Genomic DNA, 13,021 nt, shown 5'->3' with positions numbered 1-13,021 from the left:
ATATGACTCTACCCTTATCAACTCAAGATGTTGCTGGATCACTATGTGCTTCAGTTTCTCCATCGACAAAATAGGAATAGTGGCCTCAAAAATTAGAAATGTCTTGCCACTCACGTGTGGGCTCTAATGAACAAAATAAACTGGTGAACAAGACAGATCCAGAGTCAAAGAAGCATGGAACAAACCACGGCATCCCAGAGGAAAGGCGGCGGAGGTAGAGTGGGTGGGAAGAGATCAGTCAAAGAACTTGTATGCATACATGCATAACGCATGGACACAGACAATAGGGTGGTGAAGTCCTGGGGCAGGGAGTGGAAGCAGGTTAGAAGAGGTCAATGGGGGAAAAAGAGGGACATATATAATACTTTCAACAATAAGGATTTTTTTTTAAAAAAGATGAGGCTTTCAATGTGTGCATGGTTCATAGTAAGCATCAAATAAATAGATGCTAAGAACTGTAACTCAGGTTTTTCTGAAAGGTATTTTTATAGGGATTTTAAAGATGGGGCTTACCAAAATTGTTTGCATCTGTTAACATTTAGTGTTTCTTAGGTTTAATTTATTTCTGCAACATAAACAATTGTTACAACAAGGGAAAAAAAATCCCTAGGAGCCTACCTCTTGAAGACTTGTTGTGAACACACACCCAGAAATCACTTCTCTACCTTAGGAGAGCTGGCGAAGATTAATGAGCTGTTTCTTTGGGTTCAAGTTTTCCACATGCACGGAGTCCACTATGGTGATGTAATTAATTTCACAACACCAGGGTTTTGTCATCCCACATTCCCGGGCCACGCAACTATGATAAGTATGCTTTAATTAAGCCTCAAAATGTGCCACTGTTGTTACAGGGTGCAGCTGGAGCGCAGACATACCTCTGTGGACCACAATCATTTTAATATGCAGCTGGGGACGCTTAATAATAGAACATTTACATGAAAGCCGCCTGAGTTGGTGTGTTAAGTTCTTCAAACTTTTAATAAATATTCATGTATAAAGAAACAAAAACAATGTGGGGTGTTCATGAGCTTGTGTTTCTGGTTATAACTTGCAGAGGGCAATGAGGTGTGCCCCAGGGTTAAGGACGGGGAGGGCCTTCCTTAGTGATTCTCCCGGACTCCCAGCATTAAACCTGGCAAGCTCCTAGGTCATTGCTTTCCTCTGAATACAGCAGAGAATGATCTTTCTCTTAGGACCTAGGGACAAAGAAGCAGACCAAATAGAGTTGCTTTGATTTGATGTGCATGATTCCAGCTCTATAAACTTAGCCTGGCTGAAACTGTTTCCGTGGTTGCTTTAATCGTGGTTCGGTAACAAAGGGAATAGGTATATTTATTCAAGGGTTCAAAGTAATGAATGTAGTTGTCTTGTCCTTTGATTCAGCATTCAGTTCAAATCTCTACTGGTGACTTGATAAAAAATTAGGGTGAAATAATGTAAGTTAGTGCAATGAGTAAGTGCACAGGCTCCCATCCTCAGCATTTATTTCTTGCACAGTCTTAGATAAACTACCAACAATCCCTTGTCCTCAGTTTCTCTCACTTAATAGGAGTAACTGTCATATTTATTTCACGGACTTGTTCTGAAGATGAAAATAAATAATAAAAAGTTCTTGGTAACGTGGGAAGCATGGAACAAGCATTCTGTTAATGGTAGTGATGAGCATTTAAATGGTAACTGTGAGAGTGGTGAGGGCATAGACCTGAGATGAATTACATAAACCTTTTTTTGTAGCAATCCAATATATTAAGAAAATGAAAAAAAAAAAAAAACAACCTGTTCAAAGATCATATTTATATCCCTGATACTCTGGAGTCAGATAGGATGAAGGGTAGCTTTTTCTCTATCATCACACACGTGTTCCCTTGCCTCAGAGCAGTGTTACTAGATGGAGGTAGTGAATTCTAGGCTACGTTAGGGGAAGGATGCTGGAAAGGAAACGTGACAGATATGCAGCCGGTGGCTTTTAGGTAGGAGGAATGCAGTGTTGTTAATAGCAGACATGCCGGAGGATATGTTTTGGTTGCTTCTGAAAACCCCGGGGAAAAGATTAGACTTCTGCAGGCCTGTGAAGAGTAGGGATCCATGGTCCCTTGGTGAGAGTTGAAAACTAGGAACAGTATCTTTTATCAAAGACAAAAATACTTCTGTCCACACTAGATATGTGCACAGAACCATTTTCTGCAAGGGCTATGAAGTTTGGACATGGAGCATAACAGAGGCGACTGAAATGAAGACAAGTTTGTCTTTTTAAACTTTCTGGATTTCATATTACCATAACTGTAGAGGAACCCCTAAAATAACTTAGAGGAAGACTTGGAAAATCAAAGCAAGAAAAAGAATTAGAGCCAACTCTGCTCCCAAAATAAATTATACTCAGGATTTTTTTTTTCTTTTCTTTTTCTGCAACAAATATTCAGGATCCTAGAAGAGAAGCAAAAAAAAAAAGTTTATGGCAGGGAATGATAACAATAATGGTAGCTGCTTCCTACTAATGGAGTTCCTGATTTCCCTGAATTTTTGGATCAAGGATGAGCTCAGTAGAATGAACAAGAATTGGTCTTTATTTAGTTGATATTAAGCCAAAGATAGTTACACTCCAAATTATTTAATGACAACTAAATACTTCTCCAGATTTAAAAATATATATATCATTTACTCCTAGGCTTAATATTCTGGGTTTCATTAAATTATTTTTGAATGAAGGAAAGTTTCCGAGTGAACCTTCTGTTGTAAAAAATAAGTGAAATTATTTTCCATGTATACAGCTCTTAGATATTCTTGAGAGACTCTCATTCATACAGGCCTAAGAGCTTTCATGTGGAAATTATTGTGTTGGTGGAAAACTGGCTCAAAATAAAGACTTGGTCAGTTGGACACATGCCTTCTCCATGGCTAGGAGAGGGAATAGTGATATAGACACTGGAACAGAGGTCACTTTTTAATTCAACTTCCATTGTTCACCAACAAAAGATGAATACATTGAGATTTCAAATTCTGTTGTGTTCTGTATAGCTGTAGAAGCCTAGAACACATGAGAAATGTACTTCAAAGTATATACTTGGCTTCTGTTCTTCCAACTGTCTAATACCAGGCTATAATTTTTTAAAATTTCAGTTAATTGCCAAAAACGGTTTGGCTCAGTGGATAGAGCGTCGGCCTGCAGACTGAAAGGTCCTAGGTTCGATTCTGGTCAAGGGCATGTACCTTGGTTGCGGGCACATCCCCGGTAGGGGGTGTGCAGGAGGCAGCTGGTTGATGTTTCTCTCTCATCGATGTTTCTAGCTTTCTATTCCTCTCCCTTCCTCTCTGTAAAAAAATCAATAAAATATATTTTTTAAAAATTTCAATTAATTGGGGAAAATAATAAATAAGATTTGAGAATAGCTTGAAAAAACTCATAACACAGAAAGTACAAAGTAGAAATGTTGTCAAATGCAATAAAACATTTTATTACAATCTCAGTGCTTAGGTTTTTATCTGAAGCTTAAACATAGCTGAAACATGAGTTCAATTATTAGTAAAAATATAAGAAGGTAAAATTAAGAAAGGAGAGGCAAAAGAATATGCTGGAGAGTAAGATTAAGAGACATAGAAGTCTTTTTTGTGGCACCTTGGAGGATATCGGCTGCTCCAGGATGAAGCTCAGCATCTCTTTCCCAGCCACTGGCTGCCAGAAACTCATTGAAGTGGATGATGAACGCAAACTTTGTACCTTTTATGAGAAGCATATGGCCACAGACTTTGCTGCTGATGCTCTGGGTAAAGAATGGAAGGGTTATGTGGTTCGACAAACAAGGTTTCCCCATGAAGCAGGGTGTCTTGACCCATGGCCAAGTCCGCCTGTTGCTGGGTAAGGGGCACGCTGTTATAGACCAAGGAGAACTGGAGAGAGAAAACGCAAATCTGTTCGGGTTGCATTGTGGATGCCGATCTCAGTATTCTCAACTTGGTCATTGTGAAAAAAGGGGGAGAAAGATATTCCTGGTCTCACTGATTCCCCTGTGCCTCATTGCCTGGGGCCCAAAAGAGCTGGCAGAATCCGCAAACTTTGCAATCTCTCTAAAAAGATGATGTCCACAAATGTGTTGTGAGAAAGCCTCTAATGAGAGAAGGTAAGAAACTTAGGACTAAAACACCCAAGATTCAGTGTCTTGTTATGCACGTGTCCTGCAACACAGACTCAGGCATATTGCTCTGAAGAAACAACGTACCAAGAAAAATAAGGATGTGGCTGCAGAATATGCTAAACTTTTGACTGAGAATGAAGGAGACCAAAGAAAAACGCTGAGAACAGATTGACAAGAGACATAGACTATCGTCTCTGAAAGCTTCTACCTCTAAGTCTGAGTCCAGTCAAAAATGAGATTTTGTAACTAACAATAAAGAAGAGCAAAAAAAACCCAAGAGTGACATAGAAGACAGAACAAAGTGTTACATACATACATGCGGGCTCCTAGATCAAAATATGCAAATAGTAGACATTCAAAAATTAGGTTATTTGTCTTTCTCTGTCTGACATTTCACTTAGCATAATACCCTATAGGTTCATCCATGTTGTCACAAATGGTAAGATTTTATTCTGTTTCATTGATGAGTAATATTCCATTGCATATATGTCCACCTCTTTTTTATCCATTTGTCTATTGATGGATACCTAGCTTGCTTTTATATCTTGGATATTGTTAATAATGCTTCAATGAACATAGGGGTGCACATATCTTTGTGAGTTAGTGTTTTGGATATATACCCAGAAGTGGAATTTCTGGGTCATATGGTAGTTATATTTAAAATTTTTGAGGAACCACCATACTGTTTTCCATAGTAGCTACACCAATTTTCAATTCCCAGTGTTCCTTTTTCTCCACATCCCTGCCAACACTTGTTGTTTGTTGATTTATTGATGATAGCCATTTTGACAGGTGTGAGGTGGTATCTCATTGTGGTCTTAATTTGCATTTCCCTGATGATTAGTGATTTTAAGCATCTTTTCACATGTCTGTCAGCCATCTGTGTTCTCTCTTTGGAAATATGTCTATTCAGGTCCCCTGCTCATTTTTTAATCGGATTTTTGTTGTTGTTGTTGTTTTTGATTTCCTTATATGTTTTGGATATTAACCCCTTCTTTTATGTATCATTGGAAAATATCTTTTCCATTCAGTAGGTTTTTGTGTTTGTTTTTTTTCATTTTGTTGATAGGTATATAAATGTCTCATCACTATTGTTACACCTGACACTAATATAATATTGTATATCACCTCTAATTGAAAAATAATTTTTAAATTATGTTAAATGAATAAATGAAGTAGAAAACATATACAGTGAATTTCCAATTAACAAATATTTGTTAAATGTTTATGTTACTTTACTAATAAGTGATTCAAAGACATATGATGCACTACTTTAATCACAAAAAATCTTGTGATCAAACAAAATGCTATCATACTCAGAATGTTTTAATACTCTGCTTTATACTTGCTGTAGAACAATTTATATAACAAATATAGTCTTATGTATTCTCCTATTTTATGTCAATATCCTGCCTATTGATAGTATCTTTATGCAGTCTAAAATAAAATTATTGACAATTCATACAATAGAAGTAAAAAATATCATCCTAATAGGAAAGAGTTTCTCAGTTTTATTCAGGAGTGTTTTTAACCCTTTGCACTCACTTGCTTTTTTCTCGATTCCTTTATTCTAATGCTAACTGTGTCGAGTCACACTCGACATCCGAGTGCAAAAGGTTAAAGTAAATCATAGTTATTTAAATTAAGTAAATAAAACCATTGCATTTATTAGAGAAATGTTTATTCTCTGAAAAAGAACATGTCTAGTCCATTTTAAAACTGCATGCCCAAATGATACTCATGACTGATGGCTTTGATCCAGAATTTATGTCCTCATGAAGCATACAATTCTTTTTTCTCCACTTCTGGATCAATAGGGCAATATGACACTTCTAAACAGTACTTAATTTGTAATCAGGGCTAATATATTACAGTAAAACCCCATTAAATAATATCCACCTTTCCCCCATTTCTGTTCCTTTTCCAAAGTATCCTATATAATAAAGAGCTAATATGGTAATGGTCATCACACCATAAAGACCAATCAGCAAGAGGCTGCGTGCGTGGCAGGCACACGTGGGTGGGCGGGGCTGCGTGCTTGGGGAGGCATGCGCGGGTGAGTGGGGACTTGACACTACATCCTTCCAGACAAAGTTGCAGCAGCTGCCTGAGACTCAGGCAAGCCACGGGCAGTGGCTGCCACTGCTCAGGGCCAGCATGAGGCTCAGGCAAGCCAATGGTGGCGAACCGACTCGAGACTCAGGCAAGCCACCAATGGCAGCTGCTGCTGCCCAGGGCCTGAGGCTCAGGCAACGAGGGCCAGGCCGAGGCTCAGGCAAACTGTAGTAGCTGCAAGGGCCGAGACTCAGGCAGCGACATGGCTGGCAGTGGCAGCAACAGAGGCATTCTTGGGGCATTGCCTTTCCCTGATCACTAGGTTGCCTCCTGCAGAGGGAGACCAGAGGTAGCAGTAGCGAGGGGGGTGATGGTTCGGTGCCTTCCCCTGATTGGCCACAGGGAGTGGGCCTGAGCCATCAGTAGGACATCCGCTGAGGGCTCCCAGACTGTGAGAGGGGACAGGCTGCACTGAAGGACCCCCATGCACAAATTTTTGTGCACTGGGCCTCAAGTCTATAATAATAAAAGTGTAATATGCTAATTAGACTGGACAGCCAAACGACCTTCCAGACGTCATTCTGGATGAAGCTACCGCAGCAGGGGCCGAGGTAGGTTAGGGGTGATCAGGCAGGCAGGCAAGCAGTTAGGAGCCAGTGGTCCCGGGTTGTGAGAGGGATGTCCAATTGCCAGTTTAGGCCCAATAACACAAGGATCCCTGTAGGATTGTGACAGGGTGCAGGCCGGGCTGAGGGACCACCCAACCCCCCGTGCATGAATTTCATGCACTGAGCCTCTAGTTATGTATAAAAAAATGTATACTCAGCTGGTTTTCTTAAACTCAATTTCTCAGGCAGGAAGACAAATTTTCTCTCTCTCTCTCTCTCTCTCTTTTTTTTTTTGCCTCACTTTCTTATGACTCTACCTGTCTAAAAATAGATCAGAAAGTGTATTAAATTAACTTGTGGTATTTTATTTCTAGCTGCTTCAGGAAATGAATGATCAAGCCTGAAGGAAACTTAGCTTCTTCCTCTTCTTCCCTTAATATCCTTAAGGAAAACCTGCTGCAATACTACTTCAGCTGGCAGGGCTTCAATCTCCATCATTGACTTTAAACTTCATTTTGATTTGAGCATCAATCATCACTTGAATGTACCTGTCTCCTTTGTCCAATAACACTTCCAATTAAATACCAGTTATTGAAGACTCAACATGTACCAGGCACTTATAGCTACTTTTTTTGATATGCTTATATATATATGCATTTCTTTTCATTTCCATTGCAATGCCCTATAAAACACTTCAGGGTCCCTTAAAATATTTTACCACAAGAAGAATGGAGAATCAGAGTTTCAAGGAATTTAGAAATAAAATGCAGTTTTAAAAGAGAGCTTTCAGCGAAATTCTCTCATTTTTACTAAGGAGAAAAATAGTGAAATAAATAGCTTAATAAGTGAAATAAAATTATCAAAAGACATTAAAGTATATCAAGATTTTTATAATCAATCTTGAATATGAAATCCTTCCTGATATTAATCTCTGCATCCATTGGTTTTTTTCTGGTTTTGATACATATTTTTATTGTTTGTTACATTCACTTATTCTTCCAACCAAAATTTCTAAGGACCTCTTCTGTACCAGATATTATTCTAGGCTGTGGGGCTACAATGCTGAGAAAAAGTAAATATTCCTTATCATCTGGAGTTTATATTCTGGTAAGGAAGACAGACAGTAACAAAACATATTAATTAATTGTATAGAAGAAGAGGCAGATTGGCCATGAGCTATATCAGCATAAACTTCAGCCCTTCACTTACATACACCCATTCCAAGAAATGGGAGGGGCACCAGTAATAATTTACCCAGTCATATCATTTTGTAATATTTTCCAATTAAGCCATTCTCATGACAATAGGTTAAGATTGTTACATCGTTCTGCTTCAACTTCCCTTACCTATAAAACTTTTTATTGTCTTGGCTAGAGTTAGAGAGGCTGCAGTCATTCTTTGCTTCCAACAAAGGGGGAGTTGAATAAAGGATACTTTACAAAAACAAATTTCTACTCATCGTACAACTTATTTTAGACTAGAGGCCTGGTGCACAAAATTCATGCACTGGGAGAAGGGGTGTCCCTCAGCCCAGTCTGCATCCTCTCCAATCTGGGACCCCTTGGGGGATGCCCAACTGACAGTTTAGACCTGATCCCTAAACCACAGTTGGACATCCCTCTCACAACGGGACTGCTGGCTCCCAACTGCTCGCCTGTCTGCCAGCCTGATCACCCCCTAACCACTACCCTGCCTTACTGATCAACACCTAACTGCTCCTCTGCCAGCCCAATTGCCCCCAACAGCTCTCTCCTGCCAGCCCAGTAACTCCCAACTGCCCTCCCATGCCAGCCTGATCGCCCCTAACTGCTCTCCTCTGCTGGCCTGGTCACCACCAACTACCTTCCCCTGCTGGCCATCTTGTGGCAGCCATATTTGAACACATGGGGGCAGCCTTCTTTGATCACATGGGGCGGCCATCTTGTGCGAGGGCATGAGGGTCAATTTGCATATTACCTCTTTATTATATAGAATTATATAGGATAGTAAAGTACAAGTGTATTTAAAGATACAGTGTAAATCCTACCTAATAATAGATAAATATGCAAATTGACTGCACCTTCGCTATGCCCAAGCCACGCCCACAAGCCAAGACACACCCATCAACCAATAAGGACGAGTATGCAAATTATCCCAACCAAGATGGCAGCTAATTTGCATATCAAGACAGCATAGAAAGAAGCCAAGAGCTGCAGAAGGGAGCAAAGCTGTGGATAAGCAAGCAAGCCAGGGGTGGGGAGTAGAAGGGAGGAGAGCGGGCGGGCTGGCAGAGAAGGGAGGAGCAAAGGCGGGGTCGGGGGAGAAGGAAGGAGAGCTGGCAGGCTGGTGGAGAAGGGAGAAAAGCAGGTGGGCTGGCGGAGAAGGTGGGGCGGGGGAGAAGGGAGGAGACCAGGCAGGGTGGGGTAGAGTGCAGCAGGAAACCCTATTTCAGGATTCTTCCTGCAATGGGAACGCTAGTGTACATATAAGAAAAATAAAATACAAGTATATTTGCATACAAGTAAAAATTATACAGACAGAGATACAATATACATAAAGATGTATAAAGACAATGGATTGATAAATTGATAGAGAAATATATATAAATTATATGTATATGATAGGTAGATATAAATATAGGGAGATAATTCATTAGAAAGATCACTAAGAGACTTGAGCAAGCATTTTACAGGAGAATTTAACCAAATCAATAACATTATAAAATCATGACCAGTCTCTCTAGTAATCAGTATAATGAAAATTAAGTGCCTATACATACACACAAAATTGCTATTTTTTTAATACCAAGTTTTGGAAAGGATATAACACATCAAAATTTTTTATAAAAACTTCTTAAAAGTAAAATTAATATAACCACTTTAGAAAACATTAAAACTTAACATAAGCATGGCCCATGACTCATCAATTTCACTCACATAACTATGCCCACAAAAATCCATGCCCTTCCGCAATGAAATACAAGTACAAAAAAGTTCACATCAATTATTATTAGAACAAAAAATTAGAAGTAATCCAAGTCACTATCACTATTAAAATAGATCAAGGACATCTGAAGAAGGGATGCATGAGAGATCCCCTTGGTCTCTCTCTCTGAAGTTTCAACAATTTGATCAGCTATAACTCAACAAAGAATTCCCTGCTCAGTGCACAAAGAAGCCTGAGAGGTCCATGCACTGAATTATCTAAAGTGCCCTAAAGAGGAAGTGCCCTAAAGAGGAAGGCAAAAAACGGAGGGGGTGATAAGAGCTGAGGATGCAGCCTGGCAGCTAGGAACTCACTTTGGGTCTCTGCCAGAGCGGGGAGGAATCCAGTTGTGGCTGAGACACCCTTCAGCCAGGAGGAGCAAGAGCAGCACTACCTGCAGCTGAGCTGAGCGACCTGGGCAAGAACATAGCACAGGAGAGCAGCCTGTGTGATCAGTAATTCAGAGAAACAAAGACACAAAGCCTGCCTGCCTCCCCTTAACCTCCCAGAGGATGAGCCCATTCACACTGGGGAGAGTAATCTGCTTTACTCAGCCTATCAATTCAAGTGCTAATCTCTTCCATAAATACCCTTATAGTCAAGTTGGCACAGAAAGTTAACCATCATAATAAGCTAGGTGTATAGAGGTAAAACAAAACAACTCAAGAATGTTTTCCCTAAGATCTAGTTTATAAAATATTTTGACTGAAAAGTTATTCTAATTCCCCGGTTCTCAATTATTCAACCAATGAAATATTTGAAAACCCATCTATGAATCTAGACACCAGATCTTCAGTAGCTAGGATGTTGGACTTTGCAGCCTCCAGAACTGTAAAAAGTAAATATTTGTTGTTTATGAGCTGCCCAATGTATGATATTTTGTAATAGCAATCAAAAAAACTAAGTCAAAGATCAAATGCACTTTCCTTTTTAAGTGCTGAACAATTCTGAGACCAGGGGAAAAACAACTTAACTACTCTTTCCAGAAAATACTTGCATCTAGAAGGTAAGAAACTGAAGCAACTAAAATAGACTTATTCTCAATACTAACAACTTGGTCATGACAGTCCATTTCAATCTTCACTGAATCGACTAACCCAAAACTGTTAATGTCATAAACTCGCACATTGTTCAACCAATTCCCCAATTTGTAAGATTCTCCCCCTTCTTAAAACACACACAAAAAATCTTTCCCTAATCTCTCCATTGTAAGATAAGACTAATTCTTTCAAGCTATTTTTGCTTATTTCAACAGGTTTTTAAATGAGTTTTAGAAGCTTGATGTTTATCAGTAGTCTACAGGAGGTATAGAATAATATTCAGGAAGAAGACTTGAAGTGAAATAGGAAGAAGGAAGAGAATTCTGTCCATCTTGAACGCATTATCATTTAAGCAAAAGAAAATCACATTTCTAAAGATAAATTAGACAAAGGGATGATGTTTTCACATATTATTTAACATTCTATAACCTAAAGGGAAAATACTTTGTTTGGTGAGGACAGAGAAATGCAAGCATGGCTACCATCCATTTTAATCTCCTAGCGCATCTTCCTCAATTTCTTTAAAATTAAACTTTAAAAAAAAAGCTGGTAATGACTTACAAACTAGAATTTATGATGGGGGTGTTTTCAATTTCCATCTTTTTTTCTCTTGATGATTTGTGAACCAAAATACAAACATCTCATTGAGAGAAACCACACTTAAGAGTTCTCAATGCAACTTAACATCATAAATACAATCAGGTTCTGATGTTTTGGATCAAAAACAGTTTCTCCTTGCAAGACTGTCTTACCATGTACTTTCTTCCTATCTGCTGATATTATAAATTTGTACATGGGTGGGGTCCCTCAGTCTCACCAGCGATTGAGGCCTATGGGCTGGGAGGGGTTGTGGTAGTACACTGACCACCAGGGGACAGCTCCTGAGTTGAGCTTCTGCCCCCCAGTGGTCAGTGCACGTCAAAGCGACTGGTTGACTGGTCGTTCCAGTCATTCGGTCATAATGGTCACTTAGGCTTTTGTATATATAGATGTCTACATATTTGGCTTATATTTATTTAAAGCCAACTTTTTTTTATTATGAAATTGAATTTATGATATCAACATCCAACTTAGAGCCATAGGGAAAATCATAGTAATATGCAAATTTTTAAAACATTACATAAAATATTTTAGCTTATCAAAAGCATGGGAGTCTGCAAATTATATTAGTAGTCTTCTTTGTGATCTTTAAAGCACAATCTATGACTCAAGTACAAATGAGAATAAGGTGGTCCCATTAGTAAATTAGAAAGACAAATTTGAACAGATACTCAAATAAGCTGCAAAAAAAAACCCAAAAACACAACAACCCCATAACATATATTTTTACGAAAACCTTGGTCAGAAGAATAAAGAAAACAGGCAGGTTCACATACCAAGAAAGAATAGATGTAGCTCCAAGTTACTGACTTATGTTGTTTTTTGTTGTTACTGTTTTGTTTTCTTTAATCTTCACCCTAAGATATGCTTAGAGAAAAAGAATGAAACATTGACGTGATAGAGAAGCCTTCCATAGGCACCCGCTTGTGTGCACAGGACAACACTCACCCGAGTCACTCTGGCAGGGCATGACTTAGGGCGTTAAAGACTCTGTTCTAGCTTATTCATGAGTTGAGACATGTTGCATATACATATTTACTGTTTTCTTTTTTGCTTGTGTGTGTGTGTGTGTATGTGTGTGTGTGTGTGTGTGAGTGTGTTTCATCATAGCTGGTTTCACATTTACCTCTTTTCTTATTTTACTTTTTCTTAGACAGGTTTCTAAGTTTCTTCAAACACTTTCCTTTCCAAATAACAATAACCAGGATTAGAGAATTTAAAATTCAAACTTTTATTTTTGTCCTAAGGTTGAAGGAATTGGGTCTATATCAAATAGGTCCTTAATTCAAATTTGTGAACCAAAATACAAACATCCAATGCAGGCGATAAAAGATTCAAAATTAAATGTTCTTAGGTGCAAAGGAGCTGACAATAACCAAACCCATCCATTAATGACAAGAAATTGTTTCCTAGCCTCTAGGGTTTATTGAATAATTTCCAGTCTTATTTGAATTTTAAAATACCCAAAAAAAATTTGGTTGTAATAGTTGAACAACTACAGTATGCTGAGTAGTACATGTTAAAGTTTTACAAATATCACATTACATATTTTAATTGTTTAAAATACTGCACATTATTTATTACACTTCTGTTTTACAAGTGAGGAAAGTAAAGATATAAATAG

At 38.6% G+C, this 13,021-nt stretch overlaps 1 pseudogene; it reads left to right on the top strand.

The window, feature by feature from the left end:
• The first annotated feature begins 3,630 nt into the window (after positions 1-3,630).
• Positions 3,631-4,366, top strand: LOC103284891 (40S ribosomal protein S6-like; annotated as a pseudogene).
• The last annotated feature ends 8,655 nt before the right edge of the window (positions 4,367-13,021 follow it).

The sequence above is a fragment of the Eptesicus fuscus genome, chromosome 2 (genome assembly GCF_027574615.1).
Source record: "Eptesicus fuscus isolate TK198812 chromosome 2, DD_ASM_mEF_20220401, whole genome shotgun sequence".
NCBI classification, from domain to species: domain Eukaryota; kingdom Metazoa; phylum Chordata; class Mammalia; order Chiroptera; family Vespertilionidae; genus Eptesicus; species Eptesicus fuscus.
This window is presented reverse-complemented; position numbering and strand designations above follow the sequence as displayed.